This window comes from Streptopelia decaocto (assembly GCF_964273445.1).
Source record: "Streptopelia decaocto genome assembly, chromosome: 2".
Classification (NCBI taxonomy): Eukaryota; Metazoa; Chordata; class Aves; order Columbiformes; family Columbidae; genus Streptopelia; species Streptopelia decaocto.
The window spans coordinates 80,541,594-80,565,652 of NC_138655.1; positions in this window are offsets into that span (position 1 = coordinate 80,541,594).

The following is a 24,059-nucleotide window of genomic DNA, read 5'->3' on the forward strand; positions in this document are numbered from 1 at the left end:
ACCTGTCCAAAAATGTAATGGTACATTATTTAAAGCATCCCAATATCAATATTTTGCCTGATAAACTTGTATTTTGAGGAAAAAAGATCTCATTCTGCCAGCCTTCTTCCTCTCTTATGGGAGACATGAATTTTTGTCTCCAGGTTCAGAAGCTTCTTAAAAATTCTACCTCAGTTCTTGGATTGAACTTTTACATTTCAGGTAACTTCGTTTGCTAGAAATGGAGAGGAAAATTGTGTTCATAATGAAAATCAATTTACAGAGTAACAGAGACATTAACACTTCAGTATTAGTGTTTGCAATATTTCTTTAAAACAATATTCTACAATATTTTTTCTGTAAGTGTTGTGCAATGTTAATGTCATACATGAAATTATGAAGTGCTTCAGTGACTTGTCTAAGAACTCCCATAAAGTAAGGGGTGAAATTAAAGCAGTTCACCCTGATTTATCACTGGACTGTGCAGTCTGTAAACTAGAACACTGTTGACCAAAGAAAATGAGTTTTCTACTATAATTAATGCCACTGAAATTTAAGTGTTGAATTATATAAGCCTTTGTAAGAAATTTTGGGGGTTTCATATTATTTCTGCTTATGACCTTTGTATATGTATCTCCTTTCTCTAGGAGAATATGAATAGAATCTCTTCTATGAATAGAATTTTTTTTGTTTTTGTTTTTGTTTTTTTTGCTATGTATTTCCTCCCCTTCCTGCCACTTTTACTCTGCATTGCCTACAAGCTGACTATGCCCCTTCACGTCACGATGTCTGATTTAGCTTAGGCTCCTTTGCAGGACAGGTCTGCCACATCTAAACAGCTGTTAACTGTCTGAGCAGGAGCTCATGTTCATCTGTATGGAACAGATGACTCACTGGTATTTAGCTGGTTTGATTCAATCTCATAACACTGATAATTTTCAGCACTACTTGTATTAAGAAAAATGTAGTTCTTCACTGAAGCAGGAGCTTCCAGACTTGGAAAAGGATGTTTCATACCTTTCAAATTTTATCAGCCTGATATTTATGTTGAAGTCTTCCTTAAAACCAAGTTGAGAACAGCTCAATTACTTATATTTTAATTGTGTTTATTTCTAGTTGTTGATAAATACCCAGTCCTCATTAAAACCATTGATTAAAGTTAAGCTGAGTTTAGAGACTTGGGTTTTTTAAAAATTTTTTGTTTTAATCACTTTTAAATACAGATTGTTCTCTGAATGGTATTACATAAATGTTATGTACCACAAGAATGTCAGTACTGGTAGAGCAACAACTGTACCTCTCTGGCATGTATACATACACTTGCACATATTTTTTTTGGATGTTGAAGACATTTATCCCCAGTTGTTTTATAACACAGCATATGTTCACCAGAACTATTACCATGAGCTAGCACAGCATGCACCAACAAAGTGGTTGAGTTAGAGTCTCTGCATTGCAGGATAAAAACACTAGACAACAATAATTTTATTGTAGGTAGTAAATAATGCTGCTCTCAAATTAAACGACCTGGGGAATTAAACTGGTCAAAGTATAAAAAGTTCAACTGGTATTTTGTCCTAATAGCAGGGTCAGTGCCCCTGTCCTGGTGAAGCCTTTTAAGTTCCTCAGCACCTACAAGTGGAAGGAATTTAGTTTTGAATCTTACCTGTAAATGGTTCAGTCAGCAACACAGTGCCCCCTAAGTCATAGTTGTGCACTGAATCTATTTGAAGGAAAATGCTGTCTGAAAAACTGTTTCTCTTGACATTTTTAGAGGGAGCAGGTAACAGCAGATGGGTTGGGATTTTTGTTGTGTTTTGGTTGGTTGGTTGGGTTTTTTTTGTTTGTCTTTATTTTAATTATTTTTGCTTGTCTGTTTTTCTAAGTGGAAATGAAACAAAGTTATCTATTGGAATACTTAATACAATGATTAGTAATTTTACCTCACTACAAAAGAAAACTATTACATTGTTTACCCAGGTCCACATAAAAAAAAAAAAAAAAAAAAAAAAAAGAGAGAGACACACACACCTTAATTTTCTCAGTTTGCATCAAGTAACTATAACATACCATGTCATCTTCAGGAAAGTCTGAAACTGAATAATGAAATATCCTGTCAAAGGCAGTGGAGTAAATTAGGGAAGCCTTTGGGTTATTTCTCTAAATCAGTCTTCTTACCTTTACATTTAGGCAAAATACCAAACATATGCCAAACTTCTAAATGAATGTAATATTTCCTCTGAAGACAAACATTTACTATCATCCAGAAGGACAATTATTGCAGAAGAAAAGCTTCAGTGTTTTCACATGACTGTATATAATTGACTGCAGCACAGAAGTAAAGCTTTGCAAATGTAAGAGCTATGCTTAGTGTCTTGGAATGAAAAATAAAACCTGTTCTTTTAATAGATGCAGTGATTTTATCACCTGTGTTAACTAAAGTCATAATTTTACCTGTGTTTTGCATTGTATTTCTTTTGTCATTAAAACTAATGGGGCATTGATGTTCATGAAATTGGATTTATCCAAACCCCTAATCTGAATGATGAACCACATTAAAATATAAGAAATGTTCTTACTGCTTTACAGAGACTCAGTCAGAAAAATACATACCGGGGTGTACATTTGCCATGTTTCATTGGCTTTCATAACCTGTCCTCCTTGTGTCTTGTCACTCCTGTACACAAACTAGACTCTCCTTCACAGGCATACAAACACACACACACACACACACACACACACACACACACACAGGTTCAGGACTGCCTTATTTTCAAAGATATACACTAGTGAAGTCACCCTGAGAAACTCCTTGCTTGCAAAAACACTCAGTTCCAGACCATTGGCAATGCAATTGTTGAAAACGTGATGTGAACCAAAGGCACATAGTAGTTTTTGTTCTTTAAAAAGGATAGCATGGGGGTAGGCTAGGAGGAAATGAAGAAAAGATTCATTTCTGGCTGTGCATTATTTACAGTGCCCTTTACACAAAGTAAAGTTCGGTCACTGCCTAAGCTTTAACAAGCATCTACAGGTAAATCTGCAAAAGGTCTTTTTTTTTTTTTTTTTTTTTTTCCCTGCATTTTCAATCCTCAGTTTTCATATAAACTTACAGACATGGGGAAAAAAATGCAAAACTGAAATTGCTATTAAAATATCAGGCTTAAGGTTCTTCACATACAGTTTCACGTGGCGTGCTTTTTGTACAGAAAGGCTCACATATGTGAGTTGAGCTAAAGAATCTGCCATCACCATTAAATCACATCTGCACATTATTCCCGCAAGTTAAGCAGCAGAATTGTAGGTATTACAAACACAGTCACACACAGACACACACACAGAGCGCGGCTACCTTTCTATGCCTGTATTTTGAGGGTCCTTTTGTAATTGCCTTGGATAAGCAAACACGATTCTACAAGACCACAAAGGTAAGGCTTACGTACCAGCGGTAAGTTTAAGACAGACAAATTACAGGTTGTGGACCCACTGCGATAGCATTACTGCACAAAATATTTTGCACTGCTTAGAAGGCTGTGTTAGCAGCACCACTCTCCAGAAATATCCATGTTGCCACATATTAAAGTGTCATTTTATTTAAGCCTTACCTTGGCTGACTTGCCCTAACTGGTGACAAGGCACTTTAATTTATAAGAAGAAAATGGGCACTTTCGCAGTGCTGGCGGCACAGCTGCTCGCCGTCCTCAGAGAGGCACCCGGCCCCGGCTCCGCGTCCCCCGGAGCCCCCAGCCCCGCGTCCGCCGCTCCTGCAGCGCCGCCGGCCCGAGCGATTGGCTGCGCCGCCCGCCCGCCCCCGCTCCCCGCCCGCCTCGCCTGGCCTCCCCGCCCGCCCCCGACCCGCTCCCCTCCCCGCCGTGTTTTCCCCTTCTCCCGCACTTCGAGGCTTGCACGCAGCCTCCTGTGCGCAGTGGCAGCCCCCGGCCAGCGCCGGCACCCGGGAGAAAGCGCGATCCATATATCCGTACATCCGTACATACATACCGATATAACCGTGTGGGCACAGGCACAGCTTTGTCCGGCAACTGCGCGGCTGCGAAAACCTTCCTTTCGTGCTACAGCTGCTGAAGGAGGACGGGTCCGGGTTGGCTGCAGCAAGCCGCTGAATTCGGTGCCGGGAATGTGGGCTGGGGGACAAGAGGGCTGGGCTGTCGGGTGGGGTGGGAGCGCAGGGAAGGGGAGCACCGCCGAAAACGGGCAGCACGACACTGATGTGGCAAACCGGCGATAAATTTTCCTGTTTCTGTGCAAAGTCGTCACAGCCTCCTAAACGTTCAACTGCCGACTCTTTTATCAGCCATCCACATGGTCCGACAGTAGGTGCAGGAATGATGCTATTTAATGCCTCCTTCCAATACTGCTGGGGCATAGGAGGTTTCACACTGTCCACCTGTCCCCTTTCCAGATCAGCCCACTCCTTTAAAGCTTTCCTGCCCTTTAACATCCCCTCATTCATATTATGACACCATAAACTGTAAGTTAGGAGATAATTTGTATCCTTTCAGGTGGGTCTGGATCAAGATGGGCCAGATGATGCAAAAGTCATTCAAAAATCTGGCTCTCATATAACACCTTTACTCCAAATACACCTTATTAGGAATTAAGATTAGTAGCATTCTTCTGATCCAGAGTTTCAGTAATGGAGTAAATGTGTCAGACTCTGCTTTTCCAACCTGCTAAGGCACTGTATTAAAAATGTAATTAACATATAAAGAAAAGCGCTGGCACATAACCCACTGGCACAGAGGACCCTTGCTTCTAGCCAGCAGGATGCCTGCCCTGGAGTGAGCCATGAAACCAGAGCGTACTTGAGTCCCAAAGCCCAGGCAGGAAACAGCAGGACGGAAGAAGAAAAAACTACTGATTACTGGTGTTATAGTGAAAGGCAGCATCCAAAGCATAAATGATAGGCATGCCATGTACAAATGATCTAGATTGGAAAAGGAGACCTGAAAAGAGTAATTCTACAATTTAACATAACCAGAAGGGAAGCTGTTACATTAAGTTAGGTAGAAAAAACAACACTGTTCACTGAGATCACATAAATAAATGTTGGGATAAAATCCAGTGCTGGATTTTGAGAACTTTTCAGACAAAATCACTCTGAGCTTCTCAGTGATATATATTAAAAATTATTTTGCAAGCAGGATAGGCAACTGAAGGCAAGAGGCATCTAGGTGTTTGAATTTGGGAGGTGTGAGTTCTTGGAGGAAATGAAATGGAAACTGTTTCCATTTGCTATTATTTATATGTTCTCTGGCTTGCAACTGCAGCCCATATGAATCAATGCTGTAATACACAGTCTTCAGAATGTTCTCTCTCATGCAACTTCTGCTCAGTTTTGCCCTCTCTCCAGATTCAGATCTCGTGATCGGGGGATGGGCTGCTTTTATCCAGATGCTTTCACTGTTATATTGCACTATGGCAGAAGCAACTTCAAATCTCCTCATCAGGGAGGTAGCTACATGAGTAACATGGAGGAGGAAAAAAAAAGGAATGAAAAAGTACCCCTTCCCTTTCATTCTCTGAAGGTCCACACCATTTCACATGAAAAAGAATTTGTGCCAAGCCACCCACCAGAGATGCCCTCCTCACTGCTTGAAGTGAAAGAGGCAAAACATGGGGTTACCTTTCAGCCTGCTAACCATTTGATGAAATGCTGCTTAGGTATAACAACCCAGGGATAAAGCTGAAAACAAACCATTTCATTTTAAGGTCATTTTTTTTAGCAATTTTCAGTGAATAAGGCAAAATTACGAATATTCACCACATAGTTAAAGCATAAGTCATCAACTCATTTGTTTCTGCAATGAGAAGTATGACAAGCAGAGGGAAGTCTTGATGCTCCACAAGAACACTTAAAAGGTGAAAACCTACAGTGTTGTTTCTTCTTTATATATATATATATATATACACATATATATATATAAAGTCCATGCATATACATTCATATCTACATATTTCAGAGATTTCTCTCAGGCAGGAGCAAAGAATATCAGTGTAAAGAGATTATAAGCAGTATTTCAGGCTTATTTGGTATAAAATGGTCAAAGATTTTCTGAATCTAAAATTACGCCTTTTCAAGGAAGAAGGTGACAGTTTGAAAAAATTAAGTCTCCATGAACTCTGACATTTCTTTCGAGCTTGTGTTTCAAGACTTAGAAAAATAACTCATAAAAAAACCCCTCAAAATTAAATTATTGTCTAGGACTGCAATAGTATTGACAGAGGAATTCCAGGGAAATTTGGGTATAATCCATGAGGTCACTGTGTGTATAGGATTTGCTTCAGGAGTCCAGTAGACTTACACAATTCTAGCAGTATATCAAAACACAGAATTTTACAGATTGCATTCAGAAAGTTCCCTTCCTAGACTCAAGAGAATTTGTAACAATGATTACAAGAGGTGTAAAAAAGAAGGGGCTTTGTTGGTACCTTCTAAGTTGTGGATTTGTTGTATGTTTAAGAGCAATGCTGAAAAGTAAGCTGACTAGTTACGAAGGTACATATATAGCTGTACCAAAAAGTAACCAAGTTTATACAGATTTAAAAAAACAAAACATAGTTTTTCTTTAGCAGCTGTTGAAATTTTATGTGTTAGATAACAGCTTCAGTTAATCATTTATATGATACATGGTATACCCACAAAAGCAGTCTCTCTTTGTTGGTGCTTAATATGCTAAACATGTATTGATCATCTTGCAGGTAACTGCTAGAAAACTAGTCATTCAGCTGACATTCAACCAGTTCTAAAAAGACTAAAAGGTTCATTAACACATAAAATAATGAAAAATCCAGGTCATTTATAGATTACACATTTCCTGTACCCTAGATACCTTAGGAATTGCTAAGAGCATATTGGGAAAAAGATGTTGCCAAGTTCAGTCCAACCCTTTCTTGTTCCTAGGAACGATTGCTCTAATAGCTGCAGTCAAAGAAAATGAACACAGTCGCTGCCAAGAACCTCTGCTCACACACTGAGAACAATTGTCCTGGGATTTTTCTCATTCTTGTTCAAAAGCACCAGGGAGTATCCCAGTTACTCCCACCCCCAGCAGCAACTTTCCAGTCTTATAAACAAATTACAAACCACTTCCCACTTTCCTAGAGCAAAGGGGTAAAAAGAAATACTTTACCAGTGCATGCCACTGGTTTCACAACACACGAAGAGGAAACACCACCTCTGAAAACAAATAACGGTTAGCACTGGCTATGTAACTGCTTGTGTTTTCTTTCTCCCTTTTATTTTTTCTTTTTTTTAATTTTTGAATAGATTAAATTTTGTTCTCAGCTGCAATGTATAAAAAACAATCCCAGCAATGTGCCTGAGAGCCATGACAATCCCTTCAATAGCTATTTCTCTTCTTATTTGATAAACATTTTTATTTGCACAGAGTTATTAATAAATATTATTACACCTACTAATATACACAGAATTTAATGTTCTTAAAAGTTCATGTGTCATTTACTAAGGACAGTTCGTTAAACACTAGAATCTAAAAATATTTCAATAAGTTCAACAACAAGTGCTGAAGAGTTTAAAAATAAAATATGTCAAGTAGGATATAAAAATAATACGTATCATTTGATAATGCATTGCAATTCGACATAATTGACTCACTATATCACTGCTATTTCTTATGAAGAAGAGTACCTAAAAGTAACAAAGCATAAAAAGTGCAAAACAACTTTTGAAATCAAACACATTCAAAAGGTTGTTGCTTTTCTATCCTTAGATTTCTAATAGAAAATCATAGCAAAACTGATCACAGAAGTCAACATTTTCATTTTTATCCAAACAACATTTTCTGATACAAAATGGTGGGATGGAAATTTTTAACTCTGCCTAGTGGATGAACACACAACTGAGCCATTTTCATGTTCCTGATGAAGACTCTCTGCAGGGTTCTCAGATCATGTCTACTCTATATTGTTTTGTTTTGTTTTTAATTTGGCTATGTGCACAAACACTCAGAGGCAATAGGATTAAAATTATTCATTTTGCATATGATCTCTCTAAATGTTCTTTAAGTCATGTATTTCCTCTAAAAAATTAAAATAGTTGATTAGAAAAAATAAATTTTTAATACACTTTAGCAAATTCTACACAATACTAATCATAAAGGGAATGGCAATGCTGCTGATACTGCCTTGGCTCCTTTTACACTAAGCATCACTGGAGTATTTTCTAATAAAACAACAACAGCTGTTCCTAGATATATGATGCCAATAACAGTTGCCAGTCACAGAATACTTGTGATAATATAGTCATTTGCCTTTAGTATTGCACAAAATGACAGGCAAAACATACTGAGAGGACTTGGAGAAAACAATATAATACCTGGCATTTTGCTACCTGTTACCATAAAATTCTGAGCTAATTAATCCCTCTCCAAATGCAGGAAAGCACAGAAAATATATGAAGGGCAACAGAAGAATGGCACGATGTTTCAGTCTCTGAGTCTCTGCATCACACAACCAAGGGAAAGACAAGAAAGGTGCCTCAGCTAAAGGCAACAAAGTGATTGACTCATAGATCTTTCTGCCCATCCTGTGGAATTTCACACTCATGTATACAATAGACACCATTCAGTCAAGGAACTTGCTTAATTGGGATGTTTCCTAGGAAACAAAATAACCCTGTGACTGTATATAATGCAGTGACCACTGTAAAATGGGATGCTTCCTGGTAACTATATATGGTTTACATGCAATAGACAGCATTTTTGTAAGTTCAAACCTGGTAAGGAAACTATCCTCATGTTTCTGAAACCAATATAGGCAAAAATAATATTTTTGTTCATTCATAGGCTGATATTAAATACTCACAGGTCAAGGTTCTCTATGAATTGTTGCAAACTTTTATTTAGATACTCTATATAACATATCAACTAATTGCAAAGATGTCAGATTTCAAATTATGAACATTATATTGGGTAGAATTCGATGGCTCTTACAGCTGGTAAAGAGAGAGAGCCTTCTTCTCCACTGTAACAGGAGCTTTAATAAATTTTTACTTAGAGGTAGGTAAATACTAACAGCCAAAAGCTCCTGGGACATTCTAAAGAGAGATTTTTGTAATATCACCCTAAAGTGCATTATTTCTTGGGCATATCCTGTACTTTTTATCTTTACTAGGATAAAGAAATTTAATCTCTTAGACAGCATTCAATAGGCTAACAACAGATCAAAAAAGAAAACTCTAAAATATTACAAGATGATGATGAGATTTCTGTTGAAGTGAGAATATCCTTTCCATTGAAACCATAATACTGAAACACAGTGAAGCTGTATGAAGGAGAAACTGGTTAATTTTTGATGTAAATTTTTCCCTGGGCCTTAGGAGTCCTCCATGTGTCCTCTGTACTATTTCTGTGTGTGCTACCACCTATTCTTTTTTACTGCTTCTTGTCAATATGAAGTTGTGCCCAGATATTATTTTGCTCCTTGCAAAAAATGTACAGGATCAACAACTTTAAAATGCAAAATACTGTCTTGTCCAACCACCCCCTTCTCAGAGCAGGGCTGACTGCTGCAGGTTGCTCAAGGCTGTGTCCAATCAGATTCTGAATATTTCCAAGACTGGAGACTCCACCACATCTCTGAGTAAACTGTTCCAGTGTTTGATAACCTTCACAGCAAAAAAAATTTCTTCTTATATTTAAATGTAATGATGTGTGATTATTGTTTCATGCCCTGCCAGTGGGCACCACCAAGAGTCTGGCTTCTTCTTCTTTACCTCCCTTCATCAGGTATTTATAGATATTGATAACACCTCCCCAGAGCCTTCTCTTCTCCAGACCAACAAGTGCCAGCTTTCTGCTCCAACTGATACAACGGATGCTCCAGTCCCTTAATGATCTCCATGGTCTTTTGCTGGACTTGCTCCAGTATGTGCATGTGTAACTTGTATGGGGAAGCGAAGATCTGGACTCAGCACTCCGAATAAGTCTCACCAGGGCTGAGGCAATGGATGACCTCACTTGACCTGCTAGTGATGCTCCCCCTAATGCAGCCCAAGATGCTGTTTGTCTTCTCTGCTGCAAGGGGGCAAATTCACACTATATTTATAGTAGTTGTAATTTATAATTATATTGAGCACTAACATAGTATGAATGTTGAATTTTGAAAATTACTGAAGCATTTAGCAGACATCTCAGTTGCTGAATTGAGGCGTGGAAATGACCTTACAACCCTTGAGATTGTAAAGAAGGTATGCATTTACTTGTTTATTTACGGCACCGGACACACAGAGAATCATTTCACCTAATATGTGTGTAAATTACCAGTAGCTGTGAGCTTGATTAAATGCAGTAAAGTGTTACATATTCATGAACGTTTTAGGAACACCTATACATATTCATAACCTGCCCCCGAGAAGGTGGTTCTTATTACAGTGAGTTCCGGGAGACCATTTCCATAGTCTCCACCTCCAGCTCCTCCTGGTTATAGGTGCACAGTGATGGTGAACCCGGGTCCTCTTTGTACACGGTCACCTTTGGTCCAGTGTGATGAGTTGGTTAGGTCTCAGACTGCTGAGTTGGTTAAAACTGGCGTATCTCCTGTCCTGTGCCCAAGTGTCTGTAATCTAGTTCACCCAAGGATGCACCAAGAATGCACCCAAGGTTTATTATCTTTGTAAGGTGTCAGTGAAGTCTTGTTTCTCGTACAATAAGTTACACAAAGCTAAGCAAGCCTATGTGGGTTAAAGGGTCAGCTCTCTGTTGGCTCTTTAGTGATGTGGGGTAGGGTTAGCTCTTTAAGTGTCAAGTGTCAGTTCTTTAAGTGTTAATAGGTTAATTGTCAATTCCCTGTATCAGAATCACCCATAGCTTGTAGGACAACTGTACAGGGCTGTAGAGTCAATTAATATCTAATCCTGATGTTTCCATTAACTGGATCAACCTAGTTTCTGATTAGAGCAGTAGAAGAGATAAATCTGAGTAAATTTCTGAAAGAGAGAGAAACTGATGGAAAGGGAAACTAAGGGTAAATTTCTTAGTCACTTCTAAATTCTGAAAGCTTAGATTGGCAACATTTTCATTTAGAACCGTCAAACTAGAAAATAGGGTTTAAGAACATATAGCATAGCCCACAGGGGCAGCCTTCATGCACTGTAGTCAATGGGGATTCTCCTACACTAAGCACTACTGTGTAAGCACAGCATCCTTCCTACTCTGCAGTGTCAGGCCTGGTGCTCATATGTGCCCCTCCACTGTGCTTCATGAAAGCGGGAAATGGTAAGATTTTACTGAAGGTTTTAAAATTCCAGTGAAAATCCCCAGTAAAAGCCCCCGTCCCATGGCCAATGAGACAGCTGAAGAAAGCTGTCAAGGACATCAGAAAGAGCTTTTTCAAATACATGGCAGATAAAACTAAAACCAGAGGCAATGTAGGCCCACTGATGAATGAGGTGGGTGCCCTGGTGACAGAAGATACAGAGAAGGCAGAGTTACTGAATGCCTTCTTTGTCTACACTGCTGGAGGCTGTCCTGAGGAGCTCCATACCCCTGAGGCCCCAGAGGAAGGCAAGACAATGGAGGAGTTTGCCTTAGTTGATGACGACTGGGTTAGGGAGTAATTAAGCAATCTGGACATCCATAGATCCATGGATCCAGATGGGATGCACCTGCGGATGCTGAGGGAGCTGGCTGAAGTAATTGCTAAGCCACTCTCCATCATCTTTGCCAAGTCTTGGGAAATGTAAGAGGTGCCTGAGGACTGGAGGAAAGTAAATGTCACTCTAGTCTTCAAAAAGGGCATGAAGGAGGACCTGGGTAATTATAGACCAGTCCGCCTCACCTCCATCCCTGGGAAATGGATGGAACAACTTGTCCTTGGTGCCATCTCAAGGCATATCAAGGATAAGAGGGTCATTAGGGGCAGTCAACATGGCTTCACCAAGGGGAAGTCATGCTTGACCAACCTCATAGACTTTTATATGGACATAACCAGTTGGCTAGATGATGACAGATCGGTGGATGTGGTCTATCTTGATTTCAGTAAAGCATTTGACACAGTCTCCCACAGCATCTTCGCTGCTAAACTGAGAAAGTGTGGACTGGATGATCAGGTAGCGAGGTGGACTGGGAACTGGCTGAAAGAAAGAAGACAGAGAGTCATGGTCAATGGGGCGGAGTCTAGTTGGAGGCCTGTATCTAGTGGAGTGCCTCAAGGGTCAGTACTGGGACCAGTATTAATCAATATGTTCATCAACAACTTGGATGAGAGAATAGAATGCACTGTCAGCAATTTTGCTGATTACACCACACTGGGAGGAGTGGCTGACATGCCAGAAGCCTGTGCTGCCATCCAGTGAGACCTGGACAGGCTGGAGAGTTGGGCGGGGAAAAATTTAAGGAAATATAACAAGGACAAGTGTAGAGCCTTGTGTCTGGGCAGGAAAACCCCCCAGGTTCCAGTATAAGTTGAACAACGACCTGTTAGAGAGCAGCATAGGGGAAAGGGGACCTGGAGGTCCCGGTGGACAGCAAGATGACCATGAGCCAGCACTGTGCCCTTGTGGCCAGGAAGGCCAATGGCATCCTGGGGTGTATTAGAAGGGGGGTGGTTAGTAAGTTGAGAGAGATTCTCCTTCCCCTCTACTCTGCCCTGGTGAGACCACATCTCGAACATTGTGTCCAGTTCTGGGCCCCTCAGTTCAAGAAGGACAGGGAACTGCCGGAGAGAGTTCAGCACAGAGCCATGATTAAGGGAGTGGAGCATCTCCCATATGAGGAAATGCTGAGAGAACTGGGTCTCTTTAGTTTGTGGAAGAGGAGACTGAGGGGTGATCTCATTAATGTTTATAAATATGTAAAGGGTGAGTGTCATAAGGATGGAGCCAGGCTCTTCTTGGTGACAACCAATGATGAGACAAGGGGCAATGGGTATAAATTGGAACACAGGAGGTTCTATTTAAATTTGAGGAGAAAGTTATTCACAGTGGGGGTGACAGAACACTGGAACAGACTGCCCAGGGAGGTTGTGGAGTTTCCTTCCCTGGAGACATTCAAAACCTGCCTGGACACCTTCCCGTGTAACTTCATCTAGGTGTTCCTGCTCTGGCAGGGGGATTGGACTAGATGATCTTTCAAGATCCCTTCCAATCCCTAACATTCTGTGATTCTGTGAAATGGAAATAACATCAAGAAACAAACTGATTCTTATTATTTTTGTTTTTACTTGAATAAACACTCCAGTTCGACCAGCCAACTATATGCTCCCATTTAGGAAATGTCATAATGGTCGTTTTTTAAAAATATCTCCTACTGGAGTGCTTTTCAGGATGTGCTTTTCTTCTGTTATTTATTTATTACTGCCCACTAGAATTCTTTAGAATTAGTAAAAATGAAGACTATCACTAATATGATCTGTTCCATAGGCCAAATAAGCAATCAGAAATAACCTCATGCTAGATGGTAACAAACAATATAAGCAGAGACATGTTTGCTGTGTTCCCTAAATATAAACAGAACACAGAGTTTCCGTGACTAATAAATTTACTTTCGTTTTAACTAAAACAGAACATTTAATTACATTTCCTCTGTTCTGTCAAAGAATTAAACAGATAAATGGCTAGCAGGGGAAAAAATGACAACATTTTCTTTAGTGCCCCAATTGTAAACATAATTGAGTACTACCCATCTGTTCACTAAAGGTGTAGGCAAGACTTCATATAAAGCTTCATTGCCATAAACATGCTCACTAAAGTACTTTGCTTTTGATCCCTTGTCTTCCAAAATGAAGAAAGTTTCTCACAAAATAGAATCTGTCAGTCTTTTTGAGTATTACATTAGATAAAGTACTGTTATTGTTTTACTCCTCTGATTCTTTCTACCATTAAATCAAAACTATTGAAGAGCAACTCCCTCTGAGGAAGCAACCACAACAGCAAGTCCATAGATTTTAACCAAAAAGGAACAATTAAATGACAGAGTCATGTGCTAGACAAGACAAAAGACTCCACTCACTTTTTCTGGTAGGAAGCCTAACAAGTGAGGTTTGATTAATACGTATGGTCTAGTAAGGTACTAGTTTTGCTTTAAAGGATTCAAGAAATGGATTATCAGCCACCTACCTTCATAGTTTATTTCAATGGTTAATGGGTCCTGCACTGGGTAATCTTCATTTACTGGCTTTGAGTAATTTTAAAGAAAATTGGATTAATCTACTGATCAAATCCCATCCATCCAATCTCTCATTCTTTCAAACTTGTTAGAGATATGTAAGTAAACTGGAGAAATACAAAATGGGACAGGATGCATCTGGCAGTGTTGAATGGAGTGACTGCCATCATTGGGGAGATACTCCCTGCTATCTATTAAACAATGAAAAATGGCAAACCATGTCCATATTCCAAAAAAGCAAAAAGAAAGATTCACAGAACTACAAGGCTGGTCAGCCTTACCTCAATTGCTACCAAATTTATAGAGCAAACCCTCCTAGAAAAGATTTCCAGGCTCATGGTCAGCTTTAATCTGACTTGAGATAGCAAGTATGGATTTACCAAGAGTAAATACTGTTTGACTGACTTGTCTTCTATGATAAAATGACCAGATGTAGACCAACAGAGCAGTGCAAATATCTTTCCTTGAGTTTAGTAAGGCTTTCAACACAGTCTCACACAATATCCTCATAGCCAAACTGAGGATTTATGGGTTGGATGCACCACAAAGTAGTGGAAGCCTGACTGAACTTTAAGACTCTGGGAAAATGTTTCTTAAGAATTGATATTGGTCCAGATACATTTTATCATCCACATTGGAGAGAATGGTTAGTACACTGTAGAGATGGGATGACATTCAGAGGAACTCCCAGAAGTTGCGGCATGGCCATTGAGGTTGTTTGGATGTTGGAAAATCTGATATATGTGGACAGTCTGCATGGGCTGGATCTCCTCTGCCAGGAAAAGAGAGAAGGTGCCGCAGGGATCTAATTGCAGTCTGCCAGTACCAGAAAGGGAGTAGTAGAAGAGACAGAGACAAGCTCTCCTGGGAGGTGCACAGCAACAGGATGGGAAAGTGGTCACAAGTGACAAAAAAGGAAAATCCCATTAGACATAAGGAGGCAGCTTTTCTTGGGGAGCAAGGTTAAGAATGGGAATAGGTCACTCAGAGACATACTACAGCATGATTTTCAAAAGATTTGAAGATTTTCAAAATTCAATTGTCCAGAGTCCTAAGTAATGTAATTTATTTTTGAAGACATGCCTCGAGGAGGACTTTAAATCTATTTTTTTTTTATTTGAATCTGCAAAACTAAGATAAGTATCTTAAACCCAGACCATTCTTTTCTTTTTTTCCTTTCCTATACTGACAATAATAAAAATAGACACCTGCAATACCTCTGCATTCAAGAGAGCCACATAACGAACTAGCCAGTCTCATGTGGTAAGAAACTCTATTCTCAATTGGCTGTGCTGAAGACCATCAACCTATATTCTTGGCTTTATGGGATCAGCAATGAGAAAAGGAAATAATAGCAGAAACTTGCATTTATTACTAAAGGAGCCAAACATAGCTATATACATGCAGAGAACAGACCTATGTGATAAGAAAAGTACTGGTTTTACAATATTCATTTTTTGTATAGCAGAAAAGCATGATCTAAACCTATAACAATATTTAAAATAATAAATGATAAAGAAGAATTAACCAGTTGATCTTCAAAGTATTTTAAAACCAGAAATATTTAACAGCAAGTATTTCAAAGCTAATAGGTTTTTTAGTATTTCCTTTCAGTCCTTTATAATATAGGGCTATAGATTACTCATCCTTTCTCATTCTTCAGAATACTTCAATAAAAGTGGAAGTTCATTTCTATAAATGAAAATTCAGTGTATAGTATGAATATATTTACATATCTAACATTTCACTGCTTGTATTTTAACACTTGCAGTATGTAGACAGCTTTATGTTCAGATGAGTCAAGTTAATACTAGTTAATATTAATTTCATTTAATATTCATTTGATTTTGACCTTACTTGCATGCTACATTGTACCATATCTAAAATTATTTTTATCAGTGGCATTTAATGGAATCAGTACATCATCATAACTTAAATGAATAGGCAAAAATTGATCTCCAGCATTGTCCTGTTCTGTCTCAATGCAATATCAGTATTAATAAATATACATTATTAAATTCCAACACAGGCATTATTAAATTTAGGGTTTTATTTCCATGGCCCAGACCTAAGTCCTTTAATATAGCTTTCAATTAATAATGTATTTTCTAATTTTCTTGCTTGTACTGTAGTACATGTTTTTTAACCCTATGCATTGTAAAAGGTTCATAAGTATCACCACAGTTGGAAGATAAAACACTCTTTAACTAATTTTACAGTTATTAACATGCTTCTGTTACTTTTATGGAAATATAAATCCAAAGAGCCTGTTACAAAACACACATTTTCAAAAATAGGGGACAACTCAGACTTTTCTGTCTGAAAACAGCAGAAAGATTTCTCTAAAATCCTCATGCTGCTAAGGAGAAGAAAGCAAGATTCTTCAGAAGCAGAAACCCTGCTTGAGAGCAGCTGACTTCCAAGGCTGTCCAAACTCTTTCCCAAGCCTAGAGGGGGAAGTCAGAGGATGTGCTGGCTGTGGCACCCAGCTGCACTAGGTGGATGCAAGGGGCACTGCAAGCCTGAGGGCAGCAGGCTACACGGGAATCATACTGCTAGGACTGCATGTGGTACATCAGCTATCACAGGCTAACCCAGGAGCAGACACAAGTGAATGAAGCTTGAAGACCTATATCCCATGTCAGCGGCTTATACTTGCAACATAATCATCTGAAACACAGAACTTTTCTATTTTTTTTATTTCTTTCTCCTGGTGATAACTCTACCTCCTATGGGTAGGGTTTGCTCCGAGATTTGTACATTACCATGTGCAAAACGTCTTAAGAAACCCTTCCTTGCTTATATTTACTCAGTGAGGCCAGCAGCACAACAGCAGAACAAGGAGACACAGCCATTTGCATCTCAAAAGGGTGAGCAAGCATTGGGGACAGCTTTAGGGGGTAACATAACAGAAGGCAAAGCTGTCTGGCTTTCAGATCAGCAAAGGCCAGCTTCAGAACCGACAGGTACCTTGGATTTAAACTGCTGATAGTACTGATGCATATTCATATCAATGGATGAATTTCGAAGTACTGCAAAAGTCTACAGTCAACTTCAAATGTCTTGACAGAACTTTGACAAGAGTTGGGAGAGGGAATTTGAACTTTTTTTTTAAAAAAAGATCTCATTTGTTTCACTACACTCTTCCCTCTGACAAAATCAGTGATAAATAATGCAATACATTTTTAGATAAAACCAAACACTAGTGCCTGATACATATAAGAGAACTATTTTATTATTAAAGTTATCATCATTTAAACATTTAGAACATCTTAAATGTAACTAAAGCCTAGTAGCAACTGCATAGTAATTGCATATACACAGAAAAATCTGCAAATGGAAAACAAACAAACAAAAACATTGGATAGTTTTTTCAAATGTATTGTTAAAAAAAAAAAAATCAGTAATACCTGAAAACCAGGTTTGTTTCTTAGTTTTAATCAAGACAAATGTTAGTTATATTCTGCAATGGAAAGAAAGCCATCCTCTATATATTGTAACTGATTCTGGTTTTGAATTTGGAATCTTGTTATCTGTCTTCTATCTTTACTGTTATATTGTTATAATGTCTTACGTATTACAAGGTTTATCAAAACAGTATCCGATGTCTTCATTGTTGATACTGTCTTGTAAGTTATCTAAAAACTTTATAGAATAGACAAAGTTATGATAAAAAGGGTGTGTATTTATGTTTATTGATGCGTATTGCATCAAAATTTAGAATTTTTAAATTGATGACTTATGTCATCCTACTGTAATTAAAAATTGTTGTAAAATAGACAGTATTTCATAATGCCATGGAAATATCAGAAAATAAGTAGCAATCATGACTGATTCTTTTTAGAGACTGAAATTTCATTAATGCCTCAGAGATGCCACCATTTTTTGTCCACATTGAAGTGACATACCACGTGAGCCTTAGGTAAACCCAAAACATTTATTGAAAGAAATTTCTGGTTTACCTTAAAACAGAGAAAATATCTTTATGATGTGTTGCAGGTTTCAATACATTTTAAGAACTAGTCTGTCTTTCCAGCTAGTACATTTTCAATTAAGAGTAACATGTTGAATTAATGTTTTGAGTGAGAGGCTCTAGAGACAGAATGATCAAAATGCTCTTAACTGACAATGTTTAAAAGAACAAAAACATACTGTAATGGTTACAGAGATTACACTCCTAGCTTGCCTGATAAGTTGGATAAAACTGTCAATATAGAAGCTGAAAAATAATTAAAAAAAAGCTCAGTCACTGTCAAAGACATCATCCTTAACGTTTGAGACCTCCTCCCCCATATTTCATAGCTGCCAGGTGAAAGATGAACCAACATCGACATATACACACTTGTTTTTTTCTTATAGAGACGGTCTGCAGAGAAACTCTCTAAAATCAGTTCCCCTGGTTAAGGAAGAAGACAACACACTGTAAAAACTGCAATTATGGAATTCAGAAACATACCACTATTTCTTAATTAATTACAATTCTGTTTTCATACTTAGGAGAAATCATGTGTGAGAAAAATAAAAGTTTTCTTGGAATATGTGTATTTAGTACAATGTTAGGAGAATAATTAATACACTTTCCAGAAGCAATCTGGAGATCATTTAACAGTGAACACTAGAGATATATTAAGATAATTTCTGTTAAATATTGTACAAACTCAAGATCAAGTCCTGTAAGGCATCACTCTGAGGAACCCCATAGCACATTAAATTCTCCATTAATTTCACTGAAGCTACAGTCAGCAAGAGTTCACCAACTCTTTGCTTCACAACCAAGTTTTAAGTTATCTGCTTTGAACAGTGTCTACATGATTAATTATATAAAGAACTCATTAGTGGGACCTTTTAAAAATACAGAGATAAATGGAATGAGAATTGGGAATTAAATTCTGCTACAGTTAACAAATTTCATTACTGTTTCCACATAACATTTACAAATTTACATTACAGTTGATCGCCATTTAGCAGTTGGATCACTACAGAAATATGTCCATTTGCCATCAGATTAAAGACAGACAAAACAACACTTCAGATATACTTCAGCATAAAATTTGGATGTAAAATACTCCTACTATGGAGATTTATCTTCTGTGTGTTGAAAAGTATTACAATGTTCTGCATGTTATAGGAGTAAAAAAAAAAAAAAAAATCAGTCATTGTAGCTCTGCAAGGATATATATGTATATATCTGACTGCTGAATCAAGTGAATGACACCTGGGAACTACACCACACTAAAGAGAAGATATTTAGAAACAGTCACACAAGTGATTCACTGAAAGAATTCAAGGTAACTTCTCTGTATCTCTGTCAAAGGATCTTATGCAATATAAAATATTCAGTTTTTTTCCATCCTAAAACTTGAGCTCAAACTGCATCTTTGAGCTACTTACTACCTTCTCTGTTTTTTTTTCGTATAACCAAGGGAACATATTTTTATAATTCTCCTTCTGCAATTTCTCTGTCTTTCAAGTCCCTCATATTGTGAGATTGTCCATAATATACAAAAAAGTGCCTGCTGGGGAAACCATAGAAGCAGACCTCTCCATCTCTCAGGATTTGCAATTTTTTTTATTCCTGTCTCATTTCTAGGGTTGAAACTGAGATCCCATGATATATTTGTATTTCATTCCCTTGAAAAATTATCCCATTCACTTCCCTAACCTTTCTTATAACGGCTTCTTTTTGACAGAAACAGTAAAACCTTCTTTTTAAGCCCTTTTGTCTACAACTAGCTCTTGCAGAATAGTAGGGTACTCCATATGCCCTTACCATTAGAATTTCACCTATATCCTCTAGTTTTGATGCTTTTAATAGGTGTTAAATAAAGTTAGGTTCAGAGTTTTAAGGTATTATTTTTATGCATACTATAGCCTACACTCTTTGTCTATTTTCATTGTCACTTTAAAATGATATGTTTTTTTTTCCTATGTCTTTATTTTTCATCATTTCCTGTTTGCATATTTTTCCCTTTGTTCTCAAAGGGAAAATTTCAAAATATTTACTGGTTTTGGCTGCAGCTATTTCTTTTGTTTGCTCTCACATTTTTAAATTCACATAATTTCTTACAATGCATTTGCATTGCTGGTAGATTTTTACCCATTTTTTTCCAGCCTGAGTAAGACTGCCAGAACATTATTTTATTCCTTGGAGATCAAGAAAAGGCCTCTTTTTGCTATAGAGCTGTCTCTGAATAAAATTCATATTTCGAGCTTCTTACATATGCTCTTCCTTTTCAAAGGACTGGATAGATTAAAAACTTAAAAGAAAAAGGTTCTCTTCCCTTTACCTCTTTGTAATTTTGCCTTCAAACAATTATTTCTGAATACCAAGATTCTTTAAAGTTGTCTATACTGAAGAGGGGAAGAATGTGATTGACAACTTTATTCCTCAGACACAATGGCCTTTCTACTGCCACAGAAGAGCAGTTTCTGTGGTCTCTGCAGAGCTTTCTTAAGAATTGATGGGGAACATAAAGTGAACTACTACTTTCATTACATTGCACTTCAAATGCAAGATGTATTTCTTCAGCCACATCTTCTCTAATATAAACATAAACCCAAATGTACTTGTGCATTTCTACACAAAGTAATACATCACACACACACACGAGATAATGAGTGACAAAACAGCAAGAAAGACTGCTCTTCGTGGCATAAGTGCAGGCTAATACAAACATAAACATTTGAAATTGGTTTAGGGCTACTGGTCTCTGGAAAATGTTCTCGACATTTCCTTATGAGAAAGGCACAGAAAAATTTCCATGGATTGAAAAAAAAAATCAAATAAAATTTTTCAAGGGAAATAATTGACTGATGAAGCAGGAATGGCATCTATTTTTATATATATTTTGATAAGTATTTGTTATACAGAAAGGGAAGAATATTTGTTTAGGGTGATCTAGGAAGATAAAAGCAATTAAGTCATTCCATATGAAATATTCTCTAAAAAAAAAAAAAAAAAAGAAAACAAACAAACAAACAAAACCACAAGAAAACAAAACCAAAACCAACCAAACAAAAAGGGCAGGAAACAAAAAAAAATTAACAAACCAACAAAACCGCAAAGATCCCAGCCCCCTTAAACATTGTTTTATTGTTTCCATTGCAACTGACTCACTGACCACTCAGGCTTGAGTATCTGTTGCCTGCTCACACAGACATGACAAAAAGGATAAAAAGTCTACAGTATAACAAACCATTTCAATTTAAGTGAAATAACTGAGGAATGTGATCTCTGATACTCTGGCTTACCCTGTTCTTCAGATGAAAACATGCAAATTAGATGGTTTGAGGTACTTATTACCTCTTAACTCTGGAGTATAGTACTGAAGCTCATTGCATGAAATAAATGCAATTTAAGTATTTCTTTAATTTGTTGAACAAGAAATTATATATATATATTTTAAAAAAAAACAGACTAAGGACAAAAGCAGAAAATTGAAAGAAAAGGTATCTATAAGAAATTTCTTCATCAAAATAAGTATTGTTTCATAACTAGTTACACATGTTAGGAACTAGATGAAACAGCTAAATAATGCAATGATCAATAAGATGATACAGCTCTATTTTTCTAAGTAGATACCCTTTTCCGTGTTTCCAAAGCACTGGAACCCAAGGTTATCTTATCAATGTATGTAAATACCTGAAGGGAGGGTATGAAGATGACAGAGCCAGTTTCTTTTCAGTGGTGCCCAGTGACAGGCCCAGAGGCAATAGTCACAAATTGAAACACAGGAGGTTTCCTCAGATCAGGAAATATTTTGTAACTTTGAGGGTGACCAAGCACTGCCACAGGTTGCCCAGAAAGGTGGTGGAGCTTTCCTTCTTGAAGATATTCAAAGTTTTCTGGACATGGTCTTGAGAAGCCAGCTCCAGGTGGCCCTGCTCCAGCAGTGGGCTTGAATCAGATGACCTACAGAGGTTCCTGCCAACCTCAACCCTGAGATTCTGAGATTCTGTTCCTTTGATCTATTTCTGTTTGTCACAAAAATGATCCACTCTAATTAGTCCTCATGTTCTATTTTTTAATGAATTAAAGTCATCAGCACATTGAAGACAGTCCTTTTCTGGGACAGTCCCAGCAACTGTGATGTGGTCTGTGTCTGTTTCCCCCCATTTTTCTGATACTGTCTTCCCTCTTTCCCAAATATGTGAGGCAAAAACTTCAGCAAATATTCCAATGTGTGGTGATCACCACTATCACATCCTCAGCTTTCATGTTTTTCACCACATTTGCACAGCATTGCTCCTATCTAGTCTTTAGGGTTGTTTTTTCGTTTTTGTTCGTTTGTTTGTTTGTTTGTTTGTTTGTTTGTTTGTTTGGTTGGTTGTTTTTTTTTGTTGGTTGGTTGGTTGGTTTTGTTTTTGTTTTTCATCCTCTGTTTCCAGCAGTGCTTACCCATCAGTTTCCTTGTAAAAAGCCACTCTATTCCTTCTTTCTTCTCAGGTCACTTACACATAATATGAAAACCTGGAATTTAATCAAATTAGTGTGCCAGTTCCCATACTCTAGGTGAAATGCCAATACAGAAGTTATTTTACAGTGGGCTTCTGTCAACATTTCTTGCATGTACTATTAAATATGGCACTGTTCACTGCACTGGGTCAAGAAGGGCTCAGACAAACAAACCCAGGCTTCCTTAAAGCCTGGGTAAGTGGAGCATATTAAGAAACTCCAGCAAAAGACTCTGAGAAAGAGATGTGCTCTCACAGGTTCAGTTTTATTTCAAGGCGTAGGGATTTCCCTGTCTCTCAGGACTGCTGCTGACTCCCTGTTGAGGGTTTGATTGCAGGGTGACAATAAAACCGTGGCAGATGTATTGTTAACCCCCTCTCCTCCTTTTCCCCCCTCAAGCCCCTCCCTCTCCCCCCTTCCCACTAAGGACAGATGATTGGGAGGGAAAGAAGGACAGAGAGAAGAGAGTTGGAAAAATTAAAAATGTTTTGCTAATGCTACTGATAAGAATAGAGAAAATAAAACAAAATATACAAAACCAATCTTGAAAGTCCCAGCAACTGCAGAGCCAGCACCCGAAGACCTGGAGTGGACTCTGAAGATAACTGGAGCTGGATTCAGTCTGTCACTAGGCCTCAGTTCGCAGGGACGACTAGCAAAGCCCTCTCCTAATGTCAGCCATAACCAAAAAAGGATGAGATCCTTGTGATCTCCCACTTTTATATGAAGTATTCACGTGAATGGGATGTTATACTCGTTCAGTTTCTGGTCACCTGTTTCTCATTGCCCTTCTCACGAGATGTACATCCATGCTTACCAATAACCTCACATTCCATTGCTATGTTTACCAAAACATGTACCTGGTTTTCCAGCAAAATGCAGCCAATATGAAAGCTTTAGCTGACAGGCAAATGCACTAAAAGAGAAACTTGTTTTTAACAAATCCAGGACACTCCCTTGTACCCAACTGCCAGCAAAGCTGTCAACTACCTTTTAATCATAAATATAATCCATGATCTTTTTCATACTTTCTGCAACCAATTTTATTAATTTTGATTATTTAAAAAATAGTTCTATGGCTACTAACCAGTGACAGAACAAGGACAGTATACAAATGATGAGCTGAAACAAGACATGGGATGGAAAGTTTAAAAGGGATTGCTTATTCACAAAATCTCCAGTTGCAAACATTCCATCTCATCCAGCTCTTGAATAATTCACAGGGTGTGAATTTCACATGATCTGAAAAGAAACCTGAAATACAGCGCTGGCACTTTAAGAAAGCTACTCTGTCTTCTAACAACTGGTTAAAACATTTCAACAAGCAAAAAGCCCCAGCAGGGCAAGTGCAGAAAAAACAAACAAACAAACAAACAAACAAACAAACAAACAAAAACACACAGAGATTTTGGGCACTAAATATGTCCACCATATACTTTATTTTCATGATGCTGCTGTAATGACTATAGATGGAAAAGCTG